The sequence below is a fragment of the Fringilla coelebs genome (genome assembly GCF_963513975.1).
Source record: "Fringilla coelebs genome assembly, chromosome: 5".
Taxonomy (NCBI): Eukaryota; Metazoa; Chordata; class Aves; order Passeriformes; family Fringillidae; genus Fringilla; species Fringilla coelebs.
The window spans coordinates 8,424,731-8,449,493 of record NC_140033.1 but is presented as its reverse complement, the minus strand read 5'-3'; the positions used below and the strand labels follow the sequence as shown (position 1 = coordinate 8,449,493).

The 24,763-nt window shown below is 42.9% G+C and overlaps 1 protein-coding gene across 2 annotated transcripts in view; it reads right to left on the bottom strand.

Annotated features, from left to right (window-relative positions):
• SEMA3D (semaphorin 3D) overlaps positions 1–22,508 on the bottom strand; it is a 132,305-nt gene extending 109,797 nt beyond the window's left edge. The window contains exon 1 of one of the 2 annotated variants that reach the window (XM_084206847.1): positions 22,438–22,508. The gene's annotated coding sequence lies outside the window, so the exon portion shown is untranslated. Of the gene's footprint in view, positions 1–22,233; positions 22,362–22,437 lie in introns of those variants that run through there. The other variant, XM_084206846.1, reaches the window with a different exon arrangement.
• Positions 22,509–24,763: the final 2,255 nt, after the last annotated feature.

The following is a 24,763-nucleotide window of genomic DNA, read 5'->3' as shown; positions in this document are numbered from 1 at the left end:
GGGAGGCAGGGCCAGAAATCCCAGAAAGCAGGCTAGGAAAAAATGTGTCATCCGTCAGGAGCACCCCGACAGCGAGAGGCAGGCAGCAAGGACAGGGGCTGCTCTGGAAGCTGCAGGGAGCCCCTGCAAGGCTGGGGTGAGAACAGGGACATGAAGGGCAGCTGACACCAAGGAAGGGTGATGGCTCCTGAGCAAATGTTCCTGCAAGAGATGCCCCAAACCATCACTGTGTCTGTGTTAGCTGTGTCTGACTAAGATGCAAGACTAAGATGGGGATACCACAGAGACTGGGATGGGTCTTCCTCAAAACTGGTGGAACACTTAGATTACACTGAAATCATTCATTATCTAAACAGCTACAGTTGAATGGGAATAGGCATACCTGCAGCTGGCAGACTGCCTTATCCAAGGACACTTTCAAACTCGGTGACAGGAGAGCCAAAACCTCTGTGCTCACGTTAAGCATCTAATTCTAAAGTGATGTTGAATTTAGAAAGTGAGGTAGCAAGTCATGACTCCCTGCTGTACCCAAAGACAGAGGGGGAAAAAAAAAACCAAAAAGCAAAAGAAGAACCAAAAAAGTCAACTGAACTCGAGGAGCCTATTCTAGGAGCAATAATGAACTGATGGGTACATTCACTGGGAGCTGGCCCAGCCTCATTTCCAAGCTGGAGGACAGAAGATTTCGAAACTCTGCAACAACCCTTCTCTTCTTTCCTTTGTGTCAGACTAACCCTGACCCAGAGTGTATCTTGTAGCTCAGCCTTGTCCAACATGTGGCTCCAGGCAGGATGTTGCCTATAAAATGCTTTAGCACTAATTCCACAAATTAGAGCATTCAAAATAAAAGCAGAGCTTTCTGAGGGGGACCAAAAGGCAGTGCTGCCTTTCTGACAGACGTTCCATCAGCCCCAGCCAAGGCTGGGAGCTCATGCATGACTGAGGTACTGAGCTAAAGTGTCTCCAAAAAGAAGTGACCCCATCAGCCAAGCCGAGGATCTTGATTTCCCCACCTGACAGCCCTGTTCTGCCCTGCTGGGCTGGACTTGGCAGAGCATCCCTGCAAGAAGCACCTGCAAAAGGAGGGGAAGGGAGGAACACTTTGGGCTTGGTAAAATAGGTTATTAGAGTTGGAAATAGCTGAGGTGATTACCCTGTGTGAACTGACTAAGGAACAATACCCAAACAAAAAACAGTCTGACACAACTGTCAATACAAAGCAGTTCTGAAAGACATCTGACAAGGCAACATCTATTTTAAAAATCCTCAGGATATTAACTGCATATTTATGTTTTGTATTAAGAAGACTAAACATCATGAAAACAGCTGAATTTAGCACAAACAATAGGCCAATAAATACAACACTAGTGCTTTAAAATAATTAAAGAACCATTTGTTCTTGCATTTATGTTGCTTTCAAATACTGGCAGAATTCCTTCAAATAAACAAGCTGCCAGGTTTTTTGTTTTGTTTTGAGTTTTTTTAATTTTTAAAGACTACACGTGGGCAGTAATTTAGGCAAATCTGGACATTTGTTCCATTCATCTGAAGTGAAAAAAAGTCACACATCTATCACGTTGCATTTTCACTCTTCAGAAGCCAAAAACTAGGGCCCTCCAGGGAACGAGAAGTTTAATTATAAACTATCACTGAACAACAACATAGAATCTTGGACATATCTCTGGGAACACATTCAATACAATAAGCCAACAGAATCTGCTATGTATTTTTTTTTCTTTTTTTTTTTTTTAAATGCAAGACCATGTCTCTTTTTTTTGGTGTAAAAGAAGTCAGCAAAAAAGTGATCAATTAGAGACCTGAAAAGTTTGTTGCAAAATAATGTCCATAATAGCCAGTGATTCTTCAGAATTATAAGAATAGAAAAACAAAAGCAGTGTCACTAACTAGCAATCTGTTATTTAAATGATGCCTAAATTTGTGCTGCGTAATACTGAGAAAATATAAAGAGTCACAATGCAAAACCACATTGTAGTTTCCAGTTTGTATAGAGCTTTTTATAATTTTTGTATCAATTGTGAAAGCAGAAGTGTCTGAACGAAAAACAGAATTTCCCCCACATTACTTTTCCCCTTTTCACACTCCTCATCAAGCAAAAGTAGGAAATTTATTCCATAATCTCCCGTTAGAAATATTTCTTAATTGCACATGCTGGTAGTTGTTTCATTTCTTTGCACAGAAAATTACTATAATAAGAATTTTGTTAATAAATGACATTTAAATTTTTTAAAAAATTGAAAGTAGTAATAACAGTTGTACAACTCAACAATGGCTATTTAGCCTCATTAAAGACTCTTTAGTAAGGCTGCATTTTATATTTCCGTTGTGCAACAGAGAAGAAAATGAGTTATGTCAATAACACTGTCACCAAGGTCAAGCCCCATAGGAATCCCTATGAATTCCTTCTAAAATCCTGTGTACATCTGTAAACTATGATCTAACCCACCACACTGGTGAAGTGTGGAGCTTATTTTAAACAACTGCACGCTGACAGCCTCACTGTTTTCACAAAGATGAACTGGATCTCTAGAAAGGCTCTACAGAGCTGTGGCATCACAGCAGAGGTGTCCATCAGGTAAATTGATTCTCATGAGCAAATGAGTTGCAGAAGTAAACATGAAAGCTTTGTACTGAATCTAATTTAGATAAATAAATTCTGAAGACCCACACATGACATTAAAAATGATAATTTATCTTCTTCAAGAGAGAGATGTCTACTTAGATCATATATATAAACTTGTATGAATACTATTACCTGTGGTAATAATATTGCCCATGTTCAGTATCTTTGAAGGCTTTCAAGCCTCTTGAGATTATGCAATTTCCAAACATGATAAAATGAAAATTCAATTATTTTGCCTCATCAATGATGTTTAATACTTTAGAAAAGCTTACAGTTGTGAACAGCAGTTATCTAATTACTCACCCTCATTTTCCTTCTTCTTTTCCCAGGAATTAACTTTGTGAATACCCTCGCATTTTTAATGAAAGTAGATGTGATTTACAATAAATATTCATAACGAAGTCTGTACTATGGAGCTGTATCAAAGTAATGCAGAGAGGAATTAATAAGGTCTGTGTTGGTGCATGTCCACTGATTTCACTGAAGCTGCACTAAAAGAGGTAGAAAAGGATCATGACCATCATGACCCTTTAATACTGGTGACATTTGTGGTCACTAGTACACAAACACTCCATTTCTTGTCTGAGCTCCAGTTGTAAATTCTTTTGACAGAACAATTAGAGAGCACATTCATTCAGATAATTTGAATCAAAGTAGAGTTTGTCTTTAGCCACTTTAGTGTAAAAATATTTGATAGTATCACAAAGGCACAGACTCGCCTCCATTGAATTCAGGTACCTGAGAAACAGAAGGTGGCAGCCTGATGACTTGAAGCTACACACCTAACCAACAGAGGGGAACAGTAACCACTGCAAAGTGAAACTATCAACTGAGCTGTGCAGGACCTTCTCATTGCTCTATTTAAGGTTCAGATTCTATACAGCGGGAAAAATGTAGGTCCATGCTGACATTTGTCTATGTATTTTACTAGCCAGACTAAATAAATGCTTCCAAAGTCAATAAAAACATTACTAGAACAATTTCTTTTGTTTCTCCAGTTCCAAATCTACATGTAGTTACTTCATTACTACATAATGCCCTTTGCTGAACAATGACAAATACCCCTGACTTATCTGAGCACGGTCCTCTGCTGTAGGAGGTAAAGAATCCCTCCAATAATTGTGTAATAGGTTTTTATCCTCCTGCTAGTACATCAGAAAAGTATGTCAGTGATGCTAGGTGATCATGTCCTTCCTGTAGTGGTATTCCCACTTGAGAGGAAATGAACAAAAATGTCAGTTTGCACAACAGGGATTGCATCATAAATGAATTGAGAAGATCACATGGCCAAGAACTGACAAGCTGCAAAAATTACAGCTGGAATGAATGTAATGGAAAACAAAGTGATCCTGCCTCTTACAGTAAAACTGAGAGGCAGAGAAAAAATAAAGGCAATGTTTAGCTCAGCTCATCTAAAAATAACAAGACAATATTTCTTCTTCCTTGGTGTCTTTCTCCATCAGTGTCCACCCTCTGCAGGAATAACTGAGGAGTCCTGAGGAACACACCCTTTCTGATTTGCACAACTGCATGATCCAAAAGTGCAGCCTAGTGCATACACACTAGAGAGTGTGAAGGGATGGAAGTGCAGACAGCGATCTTCTGGGACGCTGATAATAAAAGCACTTGTAAATTATATCTCATTGTTTCCAGTGGAGGGGAGAATGGCTGCAAATCACAGATCATTAATAGATCTACATGTCTAGTGATTTATAATTATTACTGTTGAAAATATTAACAGTTGTATTCAATTATCTAATAGATATTCCCTCTCTGCTCAAGTAGTTAAAAGAGGCTTGATTAGTCCTGTATACTATTGAGGGTTCCACTCCTGCCTGCTCTTGTCTTCCAAAGCATCCAAGTGTTCTAAATGGTCCAAGAATCAGACTAGACAGCAGAGCTGCCATGTTAGGTACCAGAAGTCTTCTGGGAAAGTGGGAGAATATTGATGTCTTGGATATACAGGAAATTGAATGGGGAACGTGCCCCACTCCTAGATTAAAAACTGAAAGTAAAAAAAAGGAAAATCTCACTTTTTCTTTCTTTCAACCTTTTTCATTTACAAAATTTGTAATTCTGTTCTTTTTATATACATACATTTGCAAATGTAACTGAAATAAACTGATTCAAGGAACTGAAAACATATCACTACTTTTTTTTTTAAAGCTCATATTAGTCAAACCACCCGACTACCTTGTGATACTACTTCTGTCACTGAGGTTTGGGTAAAGAGCAGAGCAGCTTTCTCCTGGAAGGTCCCAGAACACTTCACTTAATCTTCTGCCTCCCACCCTGGGTCTCACTCACATATTTCAGTTTGTCTCCCTGTGTGGCCATACTGGGAGCAATCTCAAGCTAAACCCACAGGAAAGAAACAGAGAAGAACAGGAACCATGCAAGAGCCTGCCTGGACAGATTGAATAATGCTCCCAATTTGTTAAGATGACTGAACTTCCCCAGTGTTATTGTTTTATCATTCCTTTGAAATCATAACTTAATACTTTTATTCTCTGTGAACTAGTACGCTAAACACAGTTACTTAATGGTGAAGTATTAGAAAAACATTATTGTGAACATATAATAATAATGTAAATGTACTTACATATGCTTATGATTATTGTTATAAATACCTTTTGGGAAAACCATATCGAATTTATAAAACTAGGCTTTAACCATGGCCCAAAATTCAGGGTTCTGTTAAACACATTCAGCCTGAATCTTTCTGAGTCTCCATGTGAAGAAAGGATAGGCTTTCAAAACAGACTGAGCCTGGCCATAACACAACAGGATCAGAGACATACTTCTCCTGCAAGGAAAAGCACTTCAAACACCAGGGTGCCAGTCTGTCAGCACTTATCACTCAGTGGGTTATTCTATCTTTCCAGCAGATTCCCCTACCAAACTTCTACTTCATCACACTCCTGACCTTGCTGCATGTGGCCCCTAAGCAGAGTTCAAGTCTGCCCCGTGTAAGACAGGGAAAGTTTATTCACCACTTCTCATTATCATCTCAGAGACTTGTTCATTGTAAGCCAAAATTATTTACTCTTCTGCTTTGGGGGCGTTCATGGAGAAGGAAGAGATGAAGAAAAGTCCAACCAAGAAAATGTTATGCTGCAAAGAAAATGAGCAAAAACCTTCCCTTTCAGAAGTAAATGACTGCTTCTGCTCTTGTTTGGTGAGCAACTTTCCATCCAAAAATGGGATGGAAACTGAGGTAGCCAGACCATTTTGTGCTCCAGCTAATACAGTGTTTCAGATCAAGAAAAACAGGCAAGGCTGCATCACTCTGGCCTGCCTCGTATGGACTCTTTTTTTTTTTTTTTCCTTTGAAACATTCCATTTGCTGTTCAAGCCAAGACAAGAAAAGAAACATTTCTAACCTTAAGGGTCTGACATAAGCCTACAAAATTAAATAGCCAGGACTAAAGTGAGGCAGGTTTTACAGTTCTTAAGAGGCTATCCTTTGTTCCTTCTTTAGCAGTACATTATAGCCAGGGAAAACTTTCCAAGCTGAAAGCAAACAGGCAAGAGCAGATTCAACTGCCTTTATTTGAACTGAAATCTGTGCAGGTCAGGACCACATGGCACTAAATACTCTTCAAATTAAGAGCAAGTATCAATACCTTCCCTGATGAGCTTACATCTAGGAAGATGAAACAAACAAAAGATGGGTGGAGGAAAAGTCTGTCCAATTACAGGAATAGGGTACAGTCACCCCTAGAGCTGCTCAGACTTGAGCTTCCAGACCCCAAGTCTAAGTTTGGAGCAATAAATAAAATGGGCCAGACACTATTTGCAGACTCTGAGACAAAGCAGCCTGGCACAGCTTCTGTCTATACAGCTAAGCACTCATTCCCTTCAAAACCAAGTGGTCTCATCCATATTGTCTCCTGGGAGCCCTGCATCCCCCCCAGCTTACAGTCAGGCAGTTTGGAAATGCGCTAGCTGACAAGAGCAAAAACCAGTCCAGTGAACACACTAACAAACACCACGGGCCAGTGCAGGCCAGCACAGTCTTCTGACCTTGTTTAACTTGAAAATACAGATGTAAGTCATCTGTCTCCCCTGTGACTGCCTTCAGAGTCCCTACACTCACCAGGGAAATGTGCCACTGAAGCCATCATCCAGTGACACAGCCAGAAAAACATCCCATCAAGTTTTGGCACCTAAAAAATACTGCCTTTCATTGTGTAATTCCTGTGGAAAATACAAGACGTGGCAAAACCTTGCAAAATACTCCAACAGTGTGAATACACATCAGAATGAGGCTAACACAGCCATCAGGTAGAAATAAAAAAAGGAAGAGGGTTCTAGGTTTTATTAGCATGTGGACAGATAAATTACAGGTGATCTCTTTGGAAATGTAACTGTTTTTTGAGTTTTTTTAAAGGCAGTGCTAGGCCAAAATGTCAGCTGTTTTTTTATAATCACTGAAGCCATTTTCAGAAAAGCTTTGACAAAACTGGAAAGAACCAGCAGAGAGCTGATATCCACTACAGTGCACACAAGTGTTGTCCTACACGGTGCTGCTGGTTTTAGAGCAGAAGTTCACTGACTTCCTCACAGCTGGGCTTAGTTCACCCCCCATGAGATACCAACCTCAAAAGAGAGGGGATAAAAGCCATGCAGACAGGACTGTGACAGGGGGACACTACTGATCTCCAGCGCTTGTCACAGCCCTCATGCCACATGTCACCACCTCTTCCCCTTGCCAGAGGACACATTCAGGGACACTGTCTCAGCTGCAGTCAGCACTGGCTTTATAAACACCTGGCATGCAGTGCTGCTGTGCCTGCTGGAAATGGATCTGCAGGACTGAGCACAGAAGGCTTAGGATGAAATGAGAGTGGAAATGGGAAATAACCTTTTAAGATGGCAGGGTTACAAAGAAAGGTGTGTCATGAGTCTCCTGTTCTCTTCCAGCACATGCTCAGAAGAAGGGATTAATAATTGATCAGTTGAGAAACTAGCAAAATTATTGCCAGAATCTCTTGTCATATTCAGATGAAATGCCTATTTTTTTTTTAATTAATTCATGTGAAAGAAAAACTAAAACAAAAAAAGAATCAGTATGGATCTTGGAAGAAAGAATTTCAGGAAGTATTTTATGTCAAAGAACAGCCCTTCTGCCAATCAGCTGTTGGGTTTTTTTTAGCAATTTTTAGAGGGGAGCTTCTGCAGTTTTTTTCTTTTTCCTACTCCAGAAACTTTGGGGATATTTCTCTTCTAATTCTGAGCCCACTCATGAGCTGGGAATTCTTTTCCCAATGTGTGAGTGTGAATGATATGAATGGAAACGACACAATTTCTTACCTCTCTTCTTCCTGCTTGCTGTTTGCCTAACTCTTCCTAAAAGCAACGGCAGAAACGTTTTCATGGGTTTATTTGGATCTGTGGAAACCAAAGACTCCCTACACAGATTTATAAAGATTTCTGCAGAACAGAAGGACTTTATTTCGTATGCAGAAACTGAAACCAGGAGCCACCAGTTTGTCTGATACAAAAAGAATTAGGAGTCTCACTTGCACAGTTCTTGGCACTTGCACCTCCAGGGATGCTTTAAATAGGAAAGGACTTACACAAAATGATCTTTCAAATTTAAGTGGATAACAGTTTGAAAATGCTTTCAATTGCTCTTGAAAAGCATCTGAGAATTGGTGCTACAGGTCCAGTGCTTTGCTCTCACAAGAAACATATCCTCAGTGGCCATGGACTTGTCCATTTCCTCCTTCCAAACCCCCTCTGCCATCCCATCAAACTGACTGCAAGGAACTGTTAATTACCTCTAACTGTGCAAGAGCAAATCACCGCACCTTCATGACTCCAAGCTGAACAAAAATAGTTCTTCCTCATTTCTGAGGTACACCTTTGGTCACTAAAACAACTGTTAATTTTGTTCATCAGTTTCAACTCATGCTCTTTATACACAGCAAATAGTCTAGCTCTGAGTGCAGATTAAATTTAGCACATGATAATACCTATTTTTGTTGTGTACTGCATTTGATCACCTCAAAAGCTTCCTGCATCACTTAGTTGTTTTCCCTAATGTAATCTCACCTGGTGCAACATGAGCAGTTGCTGTGTCACAAGAGAAGAAATTTCTACAAAGGCTCGGGCTATTGCAGTTACTGCTGCAGCTGAAATTTGCTCTGATTGCTTCAACCAAATTTTTGGTTGCTCTTTTGCTACTAAATCTTGGAAAGCCTCCAAAATAAAAATGATAAAATACTGAACATCACAAAAGATGTGTTCTTCCACATACTTGTAGATCATCTTTGGCCCACTTCCTCATCTTAGCAATTACAGCTTCCCCCAGCTCCCTGCACACTGCCCATAGATACAAGGCTTTGTATGGTCTGTCATTTAATTCAGAAAACTCCAGCAAGTTAGTGCAGGAATGCCATGGCAGACAGTAGAGCAATTCAATACTAAATCACTGCTAAGTCTCTGTATGGTTTTCTTGATCGATGTGACACTGCTGATCTATTTTTATGTATTATTTACACTGGGACAGTGCCTGGAGGCCCCAGCCAGGGCAGGACCCCATAATGCTGCACATACTATCAAGTAGGATGCAAGGGCCTCTCCTCCTTGCAGCCTGTAGTCTAAATACATCCTGAATGAGACCAGATGGGGAAACCAGTCAGAGGGAGGAAAAAGTGAGACAGTTGTTAGCAAGAGTGGCAGGCAGAGCACAACAGCTGCTTGGCAATATACAGGCAATGTACAGCTCCTATCACTGCTGTTTCTTTTCTCTCTGTGCTTGGACTCGTGTTTTACAGCCTGCTGTGACCCGTGGACAAACTCTCCTATACAGACTCATCCTCTGCATGTCTAAAGGTCTGGGCACTTGAAAACATCTTTCACTGCCCACCAAATTAGGGCACAAAGGGGGGGGTGTGAAATCACAGGTTTGGAGTGACCCACAGGAGGATTATGGCTGTGGGGTGTCAAGGGAGCCCAGAAGGCAGCTGATCCCAGGGCAGTTCACATAACCTGTGTCTTTATTCCCTTACACATTGCCTGAGTCCTTACAGTGTCCAGGAACACCAGTCTTAATTCCAGCCCAGGCTGTCTGGGGAACCAGCAATGGGTGCACCTCCCACCTAACTCACTCAGTCTCACTTTAGTTGAAGATGGGTTTCTAAGCTCATAGCCTTGTAGCCCAAATGCATTTCTTAAATTAGGGGGGACTTATTTCACCTCCTGCTCAGAGTCACGGCTGCTTTACACACAGATTAAATCCCCATTGTGTTTAGGTCCTCTGTGCAAACCCTGCACGTCCCTCTAAGTTCTTAGGACTGTTCAGCTCTGATTTCCAAAGCAATAGTGTTGGGTCTGCAAGGTCAAGTAAAAACAATAAACATAAATTCCTGCAAACACTTCCGAACTGAGCACATTTAGACATTCCCAAGTGTAAGTCTAGTCCAGGACCACACTGGAAATCCACAGGCTCTCTGACACCAGGTCCCTGTCCCTGAAGTGACTGATGGCTCACTCATCCCTGTCTCTTCATCACTAGATGAGCCAGAGGACAAGGGCTGAAGAGCAAAGGGACTCTCCCGTGCCCTGCAGAGCCAGGCAAGCAGGGAAGTGACCAGCAGCTGGGGGGAAGTCAGAATCCAGCTCTGTGAAGGTGACTCTGGAGAGGCTGGAGGTGGGAGGTATCAAAACAAGAGGGACAAAGCCTGACAGCAGCCCTCTTCTTTCAGGAGTGCAAATCAAAGAGAGCAAACTACTCACAAAGTCACTGCAGGGTAAGAATGAATGCGATCGTACAAGGGGGAAGGACTCTGACATCGAGTGCCACCAACAACAGGACAGACTAATTAAGCTGCTCTTTCTTTCAAGTGACAGCTTGTGCCACTGCATGGGTCAGCAGAGACCTCAGGGAGGTCATCCTGGCCTTCCTCATGAATCTGTATTGCCTAACTTTCCCTCGGATCCCTGGCATCCAACAGCTGCTCTACACATGTACCTCCAGTGGCGCCCATAGGAGCTCTCAAAACTTTTGTAACTCTTCTCTGAATAAATTTATTTTTCCCACATTTTTTTTGCTTTAAATTCACAATGTCCATAACAACATTTCTTCTGAGGATCAGTCCTTTTCAAGGAGACAGCAAGCACCTAGAGCTAACACAGTTATCTCCAACCACTTAGGCTGTTGTATGAAAGCAAGAGCCATCAGAAGTAGGTTGCCAAAAGAGCTCAGCTCCCATTTAGTTATTAATGTCTGGATTTCCAAGTGTAGTGTTAGGTAACACAGGACATGTAGGCTGTACATAATACAACATTTTTACTAATGCATAGCAAACCATCATTTCTTGAGATGTTGCTAGTGTGTGTAAGGACTGCTTCAAGGAAATAAGAGAAATGGGAGCTCTATCATGGAGTTAGATATTAATAAATGCATTTCCTGAATGTTTTACAAGAAATAAAAGGAAGAAAATACAAGTTCTTTGAGGTGGTTCATATAATTGTTTTCAAAGAACATTTCAGCAAACACATTCAGTAAAGACATTTTTTCCCCCTTAAAATCAAGCTGAGTTGATTTTATTTGATCCTTATATTCTTAAGATAACATTCATCTTGCGCAATTCCAGCCATCTAAAATTCAGGCATTGTCTTGGCTCCCTCCAGGGAGGGTAGAGACAGGCACTGCCAAGTTAATTCATCCCCTGGCTCAGATACTGCTTTACCCCTGGGAGCACCTCATCCTGTACAGAAAACAGAGGGAGATTAGGTGACCATCTCACACTTCAGACAAGTGAAATAAATCCCATCTTAATTAGCTTTTCCACTCACTGTACTTGCATTGTTACAAGATCTGAACATCCATAATTTCCAAACCTGTAATTCTCACACTTTTTCTATGATAAATGGTAACTTTGACTCTTTTACACATACAGCTGAGGCAGGTAGAGGCCAAGTTCTAGCCCTGCAAAGGTATTTACCAAGTTAATTGTCCAAATTAGGTGTTTTTCAATCAGCTGACAAATACTCAGTGATGTAGACAAAGCAGAGGCAGTTGGGTGCCCTTAGGAATTTGCTGGGATGTAAGCAGAATTGACTTGCCTTAAGGACACATGTCATGGAATTAACCCCAGGTCTCCTGAGCTGCTGTCCTAACCTTTGGAATGTCCTTAACATCAAGCAAATCCTCTGCTGTTTTTTGAATAAAACTTTTGAAGTATTTACAGTCATGTCTTCTTCTTTGTCAAACTCTAACAAGCTATGCACACTCAAAGCCTTTTATTCTTCCTCATAAATCAAACCTGACTCCAAGCCTCCCTTCTCACTTTTATTGATCTCTCTAAGCTATCCTTAGATCTTAACTTAGCAGTAAGAGCACAGGGAGGCCAAAATTCCAGGATTTTTTAGGTGTTACTGTGATACAACTAAACACAGGAACACCAGCACAGAGTTGGATCTTGCACTAAAATCAGTGAAAAAATAGCATTCACTTCAGAGTTCTGCTCTGGTATGCATCTTCTGAGCACTCTGCATCACAGCACAGTGCACTGACACCACGTCTCTTGCACTTAGAGAAGTAATTGACCAAGACCTTAAAATTTAAACACTTGAGGCACGTCAACACGAGAGTCCAGACACAGTAAGATGTGAATTAGCAGCACACTGGCTGCTCTGCAATCACATCACACAGAAGTGTGCATTAGAAGGAAGCAACTTACTTAATTTGGAAGCAACTTACTTAATTTGAACAACAGCCTTGGGGCAGACAGAGCCAGTGTGAGGAAGATACCACTGTGCACACTGTTATTCCAGTTGAACAGAAGCTGACTCCCACATGTAGACAACCTTTATCAGTCCAGAGCAGGCTCCAGCCCTGGGTGATATGTGCTTCCTAGAATAATCTTGGGGAGAACTGCTGGATGCTGAGCATGTCCTCTGACTTGCCTAGAACTTGCACCTTGGTTGCAATATGGGTCAATTTATGAAAGAGACTCAGTTCCTTTCATCTGAAAAGATTTTTTTGGCAATTATCTCATTAAAGTGAAACAGAAACGCCAGTTTTTGCAGACAGAGGTGTCAGCCCCATACTATTCAAGCAAACAAGACAAAAACCACAGTTTCTGGTATTATAGAAGTGCCCTTCTAGGATAGCTGCTTTGATCCCTAACTAATCAAAACAATCCTGTATAAACCTTGACTTATCAAAGTCTAACAACGTTCTGTTTTTAGAAACCTTGAGCACAGAGTATGGGCAGCTTGTGGGAAACACACAGGTAAAGTACCACACATCTTTCAAGAAAGCTACTGAAATAATTAAAAAAGTTTTTCAGACTTCTGGTATTTAGAGGGATATTTGATCATCTGCTGTATTAACTAGACCCCCAAAGCCTTACACAGTTACCCCTAGATTGAATCAAGTAGCTTGTTTGTGGACTAGCTCTTACTGTCCAAATAAGATTCACTTTCTGGGGATATCAAGAAAATAAGATTCTGCAACATCCTTTGCACAGGACTGCCTTGTCCATCTTCTGAAACAATAAAAGTGAAATCTCCCACACCAGTATGAGAAAGTTCTGCCCAACCAGCCAGCTTCAAAACCAGGAAACATGTTTGTTCTGTGTCAGGGTTTCCAACCTGTCTTCAAAACCCCCAGAAGAACAAATTACTTCAGAGTTCTGCACACACCAGAGAATCCCATGCAGCACCATACCTCTGAAGGGGAATGAAGGGTAAGTGCTTAGGCAGCAAACACTGCCAAAAACTCAAATGCCTATTTTGGAACTTTCTCCCAGCCTAACAGAAAAGCAGGAGGCGGAAATGACTGCTACACATGAAGAGTCACCCGTGGGACTGAGGTCACATCTTTGATTTGAGATGTCCAAAAAGAGCTCTGAGCAATTGCTGCAGCCTCCAAGCATAGCTGGGTTTTCCCTCTGAGCAGTGGCACACACAGGCTAAGCCATAATATAACCTGCCATTTCCACAGGGTAGTGTAAGGGCAGCTAAGTCCAGATCCCATCAGGGAGATCTAGTAAAACAAGTTGGACAAAAGCTACTGATCTTCTAGGAGAGAATACTGGAAACACCAACTGAGGAGCCTGAATCCTGAGCTCAAGGCCCACAGAGTCTTGGTGGCTCTTCAGAACAAATTGTCTGCTCACTGTCAATCACTAATTTATCCATCCTCCATCAGCACCTTTTCAACTTCTCTAACTGCTTGGGCTCACACCTCTCCTCCTGTGTGCCTCCAACCAGAATGAAGAGAATCAGCACAATTTAAACAGGGTCATGCTTTCCAAGCATCAAACCAGTATTTTGCTGAGAAAAGAATGAAAACAAATTGTACACTGCCTACTGCAAGGCCTTGTGAGATTCCCCCAGGGCCAGCACAACAGACCACTGTAATCTCTGCTGATGCTTGCACTGAAGATAACAATGCTGCTTGTTATCAAAGCCACTGTGTCCCAGTTATTCTGGCCTTACACACTATTTATCTTATTAAAGATGAGTGCAGCACTTTATAGACTGTCTAATAGTTTATCTTGGAGATGTCGAATCCCACTTTCCATTGTGTCATGCTGAATTCCTGGATGGAAAATAAGCCACAACAAATCCACACACATTCCAAAATGCTTTTCTCACACCAGTTCAGTGGCATTTACCTTGTTTGTAGGGAAAGGAAGGAAGGAAAGCACAGAAAGGATGGAAAGTACTTTTCTTTTTTTTTTTTTAACACCATTTACTAGAACAGATTTTATTACCCATAAATAATGGTGGTAACCTAGGATAAAAATAGAAGTAAAGCCTGTCTTCACTAAGAAAATGGCTATCTATATTTCATCACTGACCAACTGCAGAGCAGCTGTGCCTGTGATATCAATGTTATCACAAAGGAATTTCTACCATTGTCGTGAAAACCTGGCACAAGACCCGAAATCTGTCTGAATTCTCTCCCTTTAACAGTTTAACACCCCACATGTCAGACTGCTAGAGCAGAGTACCCCTGGGGAGTGAGAGATTTTCATCATGTCAGGGCCATTTCTGGGAATTGACAGGATACAGGAAAATGATGCCTGAAGCTTTTACAAAAGCACAAGAGAGAGTTTAACTGTAGGAAGGAGATTAAATTTCAGAGGGGAGTTTGGAAGAGGGAGCAGATTGTCCTGTGACTTGAAACCACCTGGAGAACTGCTGCCACTAAAAGGTAAGGATGGTCAATTCCCCTTAGGAAAGCCAAGCCCTCGTGCCACAGGACATGCTGGCAGTACCACAGAGACTGCACAGCAGAAAAAAAAAGGATAAACCACACAGAATCTCACCTTGGCTTTTAAATGGAAGACAACAACTGCATTCTGCTTTTTTGTCTTGCTTTGAAAGCAGATGTTTGGATTGGGACTAAATCCCTGCACTGTTTGCTGCACACACCTTCTGCTTTTCTGTCAGGCTGTGAAAAACCAGAGAAATTGGCACTGGAGCTTTCAGTAGTGTATTGTGCCTCAGTACTCATTCTTCATCCTTACATGTCAATATACAACAGCAACAAATAGAGGAAAAAACCAATCCTTCCATCATTGCATCACTTAGGGAGCCAAAGCACAGTAACTCATCTTTCACCAAGTAGGAAGGATTTGATTTTAAGTACCATTGAGGAGATAACTGTCTGTGTTACGAGTTCCATAATGGTGCTCGTGTTGCCATTTAGGAAAGTAATGAGCTGTAGCAAAGTCACAGGAAGCAAAGGACACAGGAGCTTCAGTCTCCAGAGGACAGCACAGCAATTTATCTGTACTTAGACGTGTAAAACTCCTCAGGGAAATAATAAAATAAAAAAAAAACCTCACCAACCTAAAAACCAAATCACAGACATATGAATTTGTAGACAGATACCTAAAGAAAATCAGCCCATTTCCCCCTTCACAAAAATTTTATCATGTGAGTTTAATCAATCTTCAGCCTAGGCAGCTTATAATCATTTTATCTAAGGATGGAAAATCTTTCCATGTGAAAACTCCCTTAACTTCACTGGAAGTTGCACAGGTAGTTGGGATGCTATACTGGGGAAGATATTTCTTTTTTACATTTTTTTCAAGCTGAGGCAGCTTTATGAGATGAAATAAATCTGCTTTTTGTAGATGTCACTAGAGGACTCTAAACACCGAATTGTAACTCCAAACAAACCTGTACACTGCAAACAGTATTACCCAGGACATTCATCTTAAAAAGACAGACAGCACAGAGGAGCACAGCTAAATACACCATTTTTTTCTAGAAAGAGCACCTAAAACACCTTTGGGTCTGAACAATGTTAGTAACTTCCTTAGATGCACCAATTCTCTTACTTTTCTTTCCTCAGTTAGGTGGGGGTGACATTCCAAAAATCACATCAACTCAGCTCTTCCTTAAAGCCTTCAAAGCTTTGAGTTCAATTTGCAAAATAATAAATTGAGTCTTAAAATAAACACCTTGGATTTCATGAGGTTTGAGAAAACCTCACTTCTGACAAGATTAGAGATTGTACAAAACATCAGATCAACTGACCACAATGATTCAGACTGCAGTTATGTAAAGCATCCTTGCCTATTAAAATAGTTTTAAGAAAAAATCAGATTAATAACAGAGATTTATGATATTAACTGACTCTTCAGTCAGCCAAGTTCACCCTTAAGGATCAGGATAAAACTCTTTTGCTGTTTCCAGCCTTTACAGGTAGCCACCCCTGCCCACAGCACCACAGGGTGCACACACAACAGAGCTGGGACTGCTCAGCGCCTGTGGTGCTCACAAACAGGCAGAGGAGCTCAGGAACAGGCTCAGAGCCACTGCTCTGAGCCACACCTGGGAAACTCCCCTGCCAGGCCACCTCAGCACTGAAATACCCTTTTACAATTTAGTTTTTATTTTAAATATTGGTAGAAGTAAAAGACTGACCCTACTCATACCAGTCTGCTGTGAGAGCTCATTGCTGTGGATCCCAAAGGAGTCCCATGGAAGGGGGCTTGGAAATTGATGATCTTCAAGGTCCCTTCCAACCCAAACCATTTTATGGTTCTATGATGTCTCACAGACCCCTCCCAATGCAATTGAAACATAGCTAATAAATCAATAAAAGCTCCTCTGAATGAGAAAAGGCCCACTGCTTGTAACCAATGACTAAATAAACACAAGTGCTAAATTTGTTCCTGTGTCTTCTCTGATTTCTATTGAATAAATGATGGATCTTCAGAGAAATATAACAAATGATCTCTCTATTACTAGGACACAGTATAGTACCAGCTTTGAAGATTTATTTATGTTCTTAATAAAGGTTTTCAAGCACCTGCTCAAAAAAAGGAAGTAACACATGAAATTAAGTAAAGGATTTCTTTAAAGGTAATTTATAGGCAGGTGGAACCTTTCCTTCACAAAGTGAGAGAATGGATATGAGAATGCCACATTCTGCAAAGCTACAGATTATGATAGGGCAGAAAACTTCACAGTTAGAGCTGGTTCTTACTGTAAATCTTGGAGAAAAGGAACTGCACTTGCAACAGCCTATTACTACTTGTCATTGCCCTTTATTTTATTGCCCTTTCTCAAAGTGGAGCTCTCTGGATACCCAAGGATGTTATGAGCATTTTTCCTTTATTACACTGTTCTAAAGCCTTTTAGTATAAGCCTTCATAAAACCTCACATATATGCATTATAAAATTACAGGGAATAAGTTCCATATGAAAAATTCATCTTATTTCTTCTTTCTATTTTTTAGCAGAAATTCTGACATTAAGCATGAGAGCAACAGACATTGTTTTAATTCTTCATCATGGTAGGGGAAAAAATCAACTTTTTGCTTTTGTTTCAGAGAGAATTTTTTACATACTCTCTCTTTGCAGTCTGCCCCTTGCAAAACCAAAAAAGGATATTAGACTTACAAAAAGTAACCACAATTATATGGAGTGTGTCATTGATAAATTCCAGGGGAATACAACAGGCTAGGTAGGCACATACCATTAGATCTAGCTGTTCAAAATCTTAAAATTCTAGCCAAGATTAAGCTGGACTATTTGACCACACCAGCCCTCAAGGCTGCACTTAATTTTTAAAAGGCTCAGTCTCACTCTAGGCTTAGAATTTGAGAAAGTAACTCTTTCAAGAGAGCATTTTACACAGCAGCCTATCTTTACACATGTGCTTAAGTCTCTTGAAGTCACTAAGTACAGACAGACTGAGAACAGGCCCAAGTCTTTCATTTTATGACAGCCTTAGTTAGATTTGTATAATTTTAGTTAATCCTGGGCTTTCTGTTCCCAGTGCATTTAGGCATGAGTTATGCTGACACAAGATGAGATCAGACTTGGTACTGCAGCGTCTTCAGGAATTTTGGAAGAGGATGTTCCAGGAAAATTGGCAACTTCTGCCCACCCCCTTGGAGAAAAAAAGTAAGAAAAAGCAGCAACAACCCAGCACGTCACTGGAGTATGTTTAGATGTTACAGAGGTTTCAGCCTCTCTTCTGCTGCGTGATGTCTGCTTCCTGCAAGTCTCTTGATTCTCTGACCAACTAAATTGGAAACAGTTTAATTATGGTTATTTATTTTGCTTTTAAACTGACCACATTATAAGACAAAGCTCACACAACTCTTCTGTTTATAGTAGCACAGGAAGAAAAATATGCAAAGATGTACAAAAAAGGATAAGTGTTACTGAAAGCTGAGTAATAGACACAGTGTGAAATTCATGCAGCGCAGAATTACAGGTCTCCATGCACATATAAGCTCTAAAGCATGAATTTGTCTTTAGTCACATATGTTCTGAGCCATTTAGGATTTGTCCTGAAAAATTAAGTTTGAAAATAAATGTCTACAATGTTCTGTGCTGAGCCTGACCGGGGAAACTGTTAGGGAAACTCTCAGGTACCAACAGAGCTCTGAACATTAATCACATTTTCCAGTTACGTTGTGGGGAAGTGCAATGACTTAGTTAAGGCCAATATAATGTCCCAGGCTTACACTACCACACCCATGACACTGATAGTCAATTGAGTCAATGATTCAACCCAGATGGGAATCCAGGTTCTTCTTGGCTTACTGTTATCTCTTCTGCCCATTAGGTTATGTGACTTCCATAAGTTATTTTGCAGTTCCCGTCAAAAGAAAATAAATCCACATGATGCTAAACGCTGCCTCCCAGCTGTAATGCAAAGTGGAATTTTGGACCACAGCGCTGTTTCCTGACTCATCCTGGATCCCCTCCATGTGACGTTGGATCCATCTAAGCTGGGGAGAGCGGAATAGAAGGGCTGTGCTTTTTTTTTTGCTTTTTGCTTTTTTGCTTTTTTTCTATCACCCACTGTCAGATAACACGTGCATGTTCTTGCAGCATGTCTCCAGAACGTGGAAAAAGACCAACAATATCAGAGAGGGGCCTTTCTGAATATACAGGGATAGAAAGAATAAGATAAAAGGGCTAAAGATTTATACAGGGATTATTTAAATAATGACTCACTGCCATTGCTAAGTTTATAAAATATATAAAACCCAGACAGAAATGTTGGGGGGCAGGGGGAAACTGTTGAGAAGTGTGACAGAGGTGCAGGACTATAAAAAAGTTTAAAATAGCACACCCACGGAGCAAAATTTCCTTCACACCTAAACACAGCCACTACACTTCACATCTCATGCACATGGCTTCACTGTGAGCCTCTCTGCTGCTTGTTTGCAGCTGGAGAGAATCCAGAAAGCAAGGAAAACAAACACAGGGCACGCTCCCTGCGTCTATCTGATTCACTGACGTTCAGCACACACCTCTGGCTCTCTCCAGGGGTTAAAGAGACAAAGGGCCAAGCACAGCTCCGGCAATCCCGCAGGCTGCCTTGCCAAGAGAGCGGTGGGAAAGCCTGCTTAACCAGCCCCAAAGGATTCCCTCATGGAGGAAACCTCAGAGAGCACAGAGGTGGCTCACTGGCCAATTCCAGCTCCAGGGGTTTCAGCCAAAGAAATCCTGGCATGTGCTGGGAATTCAGCTGATTCCCAGCTGATGAATCAGGCTCTCTGGATCCACAGGTGACCGGGACGTCAGTGGCACACAGTGAAGCAACATCTGAGATTACAGCTGCTGGATTTTTAACAGCAAAAAGAATGAGAGTAAAGCAAAACAGGAACTGAAAAAGAATTCAGAAAGACATCATTATTTTGGCCACCCTGAGCTAACAGCAGGCTCACAGGGTGACTCCAATGTTTATGGCTTTCTGCCAGTTAAACTGTAAAGATCCTGACTGTGTGGGACATTCACTCCTCTGCTTGTTTTGTGACATGGAAAAGAGGCTGAGCTAGGATCAAAATAAGGACAGGTGCTGCTGGGAGCATTTCATCCTCTGCTTTGCTTTTCAATATCTTGCTGTTTACATGGTTAGCTGCTTAATTATCATTATTTAATCTCTGAGTAATTAAGATGCAGCATCCTCAAACAATTTAAAGGGCTCTTTCCCAATGAACAGCATCTATTTCCATTTAACACTCTAGCTTAATTAAAACTTTTTCCCCCCCCGGGCCTTGTTTCATTTAATTCAATTGCAAAATCCCAGTAGAATGTCCAGGCTGCAGCACAATTTGCGAAATGAACACAGTGGTATCTGCAGTGAAAACATCACCTGTCAGAAAACAAAGAGAAACCCCAAAGCATTGGGAAGCAGAGTAAGATCAGAGCAATTACAGTGTTTTGGCAGGTTGGCTGATGGCACAGCCTGCAGCTGGGAAAGAAGAAGACAGAGACCAGCACTTGGGAGTGGGGTCAAAAAGAGGTATCAGTCTTCTGAGGATCTGACTGTAGCTACTCACCAAGACAAAGCTGAGGGCAGGAATACAACTTGAAATTATATCTTTCTCCTATCAGTCACCTTACTCAGTACTACTGAGTGGCACTTGTCCCTTCTTGGGATTACTGTCCTGAAAGCACCTACCAGCTTTTGTAATAGAAGTCATTCTTGTATTTTCAGTCACAGCAGAGACTGGTGAAGCTGCTATTTCCATTTCTGGTTAAAGCACTCCACGGGCAGAGCCCACACACTGACTGTAGGAGACTTTGAATCACAGCACTTCTGCCTGGTCGAGAGAACAACTCTCAATGCTTCAGCACTGCACCTAATGGGAGCCTGTTCTGCTGCCCACACCCTGAGAATCCCTGCTGGATCAACCCAGTCCTAAGCAGCGGGAAAGCAAATTTAGTTCCTGGATCTCAGGCTAGTCTGGATGTCCAAGCCAAAATAAAGTTCAACTAAAAGTGAAGCCAAGCTGCTCAGCCTGATCAAGGCGAAAATGCTTCAATTTATGAGACATCTCAGAGCAAGGCTTGTCTTGGAAATCTTAAGAAAAAGAGGTGTGGCACCTGCAGAATTAGGGTATCTCTGTTTGACAATAGGTTTACAATTCTGGATTAAAATACCCCAATTTCTCTTTAAAAGACTATTTAGGAACCCAACTTTCACAGAAGACTTTGGCCCTTACACTTTGCAGGAGATGATGTGCTTTTCTGGATCAAGCCCATAATAACCTAAATAAACTAATTAAAAGGCAAAGATGAAAAATCACATCAGTTATACTAATGAGGACTTGAAAAATTGTATAGAGGTGGTTTAATGCCATTAGCATTAAACACCTCCAAAACACCAAAATCAAGTCTCTTTACTTGTCCCCACATTTGCAAATAAAAGAGAGAAAGTGACATGGTACAATTCTTCAAGAGCTTGCCTGCATCTTCCTGGCCTCTGCCAGAGACACAGACACAGTGAGAACTGCTGCTTTCTCAGCTTCTGGTCCCATTTATCTCTATTATTCTTGGGCAAGTTGCCCCAGTCCAAATCAAAGTGAAGCTCTTTTTGAGGAAACATAGGTGGCTGCTCTGTGCTTCTGCAGCACAGTCACCGATTACCTAACGCGCTCAGGAATGTTTCCCTTCGACAAGCAACAGCTTTCATTTTGCAATATTCGCTGCAAAACAAGGAGCTTTCCCACCCTGGGAGTTCCTACACAAAGTGAAGCGGAGGTGTTCCCTGTGAGCAGGCGAATGATCTCCTTTCGGCTGCATCCCGGCCAGCCAGGTGCTCTGCGCTCCCAGGGATGGGCGCGCTCGGCAGCAGCGCTCACGGCGATGCTGGAGGACTGTGTGGAAAGGAAGAAATTCTGCCCCCCCGCTCCAGCAAGCAACAGTTTTGCTGAGGAGCATGGGCTGAACATGCCCTGCTGCCTTCCCAGAGCCGGAGCCACCTCTGCGGAGCAGGAGCAGGAGCAGGGGTGCCGGGCTGAGCGCACGAACTCCTCTCCCATCTCACAGCCTCACCGCCCCGCTCCCCAAAACTATTTCCTTCTCTCCCTTCACCCCCAAGCCCACCCCGGCAGAGCCTAGCCCTTTCCTAAGCCAGCCCCATCTCCCCGCTGACAGCGAGGCAGGTGGCCCGGGGGCCGCCAGGTGCCGGCACCGCTCCGCTCCTGCCGGGGCAGCCCCGGCGCCGCCCGGGGCAGAGCGGAGCGGAGCGTCCGGGACAGGCAGAGGGCACCGCACGCACCTTCCCACACCGCCCTCCACCCTTCCCCGCGGCGCAGAAAGTGCCCCAGCGGCCGCGGAGCCGCGGGGCCGGCCGGTACCTGCCGGGGCCGGAGAGCGGCCGGAGCGCGGCGGGGCCGGGGCCGGGGCCGGGTGTCGGAGGCGTTGCGAGAGCGGCGGCTCCTCCCCGGCGGCGGCGGCGGCGGCGGCAGCGGAGGGTCTCGCTCCTTCTGCGCCGAGTGTCAGACTTTCCCTCGGCCGCCCTCCCTCCATCCCGCCACCCCTTTCCACTCCCTCGCACGCACATGCACACCCCTCCAGCAAATGGGCTGCCGCCTGAGAGTGCGCCTGTGTGTCCGGGTGTCTGTCAGCCGCCGCAGGCACACACCCCCTGCTCGCCGCAGGTCCCGCTCCCGGCCCGCCGGACGGCGGCTCCCGAGCAGGGTCGGGGTGCGCCCCCCAACGCCGCCCGCGGCAGCCGTGTGTCCCCCCGAGCCCCTGTGCCTTCCCTTGGCCACAGCCCGCTCCGGCAGGGCCGGGTCACACACCTGCGAGGTCGCGCAGGAGCATCCCGAGCTGTCTCTGGGGTCGCCGTGAGCGGCTGCTGCTCCTCATCCACGTGGCTAGGGCAGCCTCAGGTCCGCTCACGGTGTGCCCATGACACATTCCCTCTGGGACGGAACTGGCTTGGAGACTGATGAGTAAACAAAGCCAACTCCCCACACTCACGATAAGTGGCCCGGAGCTCAGGGCTGGTGCGCATTTAGGAGTTTGCCTGTGAGCAGAACTGTAGCTGCCAGGGACACATCTGCATTCGCATTTATTTGTTTTGCCCCTGGAATGTGCTACATTGGTGGTTCTCCAGCTTTCGCATGCTGCAGACCACTTCCTAAGAGAATTTCTCTCCTGGACCAGCCCACTCCCACACCAAACCATTCTCTCCAACATATTTCCCTCTGTGGCTGCCCGAGGAAGAGCCTTCCTGCCCGCAGGCTGAGAGCCACTGCACACATGGCACAGGCAGTATCAGACCCTTCCAGACAAGACACACTGGGCTTCTTTCAAGAGCTGTGTTTCCCTCAGTGAAGGGCTCAGATTGAAAGGCTTCAGCTGGCGGCTCGGTTGTGGAACAGACCCCGACTGTTGCTCCCATGAAATAACAGCAGAACCAGGAAAGCCCAGAGAAATTGGAGTTTCCACCATGTAACTCACCTCAGCAGAACTTCATCCTCACCTACCATTCACACACAAGTCAGATGGGTGGTCTGGGTGTACAGGACAGGAGCTAAATAAGAGAGAGGTTTTTAGGTTCACCAAAAGTCAACTTTACACCTTTTTTCACCAACGCTTTTTAAACGGTTTGTTACAACAGTACCAAGCTGACATGGTTTTTATAAATTCTGCACATGCAAATACAGACTGTACTTAACCAAATGAGTTTTATATTCCCAAAAGACAAAGGGAGGAATTTGGAGATAGGTTGACTGTTGACTTCTGCTGTTAAAGGCCTTCAAAAAAAAAAAAAAGAAAGGAGATTTTATACTGAATTTCCACATTCCTATCATCACTGGTAAAACCTTGCATTGCTTTAATCCCCACATGGCACTGCTTAATGCAAATATAATTGGGATGAGTGTGATGCAGATTTGAGCCCCGTTTGTATTTTGAATTTCTGCAGAATAATTCTTGCACTTTGCCTTGTTCCCACTCACTGAAGATCACAGGCACTCTGCTGATAACCCCCTTCTGCAACAGTAGAAGCTCAAGAAATAGAAAAAGAGGAGCAAGTTGGTGGAAGAAAAATCCTTGTGGGTTTTTTGGTGTTTTTCAAACATTTGTTAGAACTATAGAATAGGGGTTTGAGGTACTCTGAGAACATGGGTCCTGATAAAAAGAAAATATGCTGCAAAATTCTGTCTTTTTTCATGTTCTGGAGATGTTTCCGACTCCTGTGGAAAAGAAATCAGCATGAATGTTTCCTTTTCTCATTGGTGGAACAAGTCTACAGACTCTGTGAAATGTAGGGGGAAAAATAAATGTTTTGGAAATAGTTTTATTTTAGCATCTGGGGGGGGGGGGGCTGATGTGGAATAAATAGGAGAAAATTTGTCTTTCAAGAGTTATAAAACCGAATTTGTGAAATAGAAGCTCTTCCTGAAGTGGAGGAAAGCAGGAAAAAATCTGCCCTCTTGTGGCTATTGCCTAAAGGAAAGCCGATAAAATAACATTTCTCTGCAGACAGCAGGGAACGAGCGCGCTTTTGTGTGCCTCTGAGACGAGGTTACACGAGGTCATGCCATGGACACAGGCTGAGCAGGCATTCACCATCTGCACAGCATCACTGTAAATGATCACTCCGTGCATTCCTTGGCATTGTGTTTTAAACCACTGTTCAGAAATTCCCAGAGCAGATAAGTACAGCTTTACTGGGATACTCGGAAGGAATTTTACCTTTTTCAGCATCTGTGTTAATGCTGCCTCTCTGAGTGACCTTTTTAGTCAGGACTGCATTTGCTCTTGACAGGGTGTTGGAAATGCCCCCTGAAATAGGAATTTCTGCCAAATTTACAGAAATGGTCCAAAGTTTCCATAAGAAGAGAAAGGTTCCTTCCCATGTTTTGAAGATGTGAT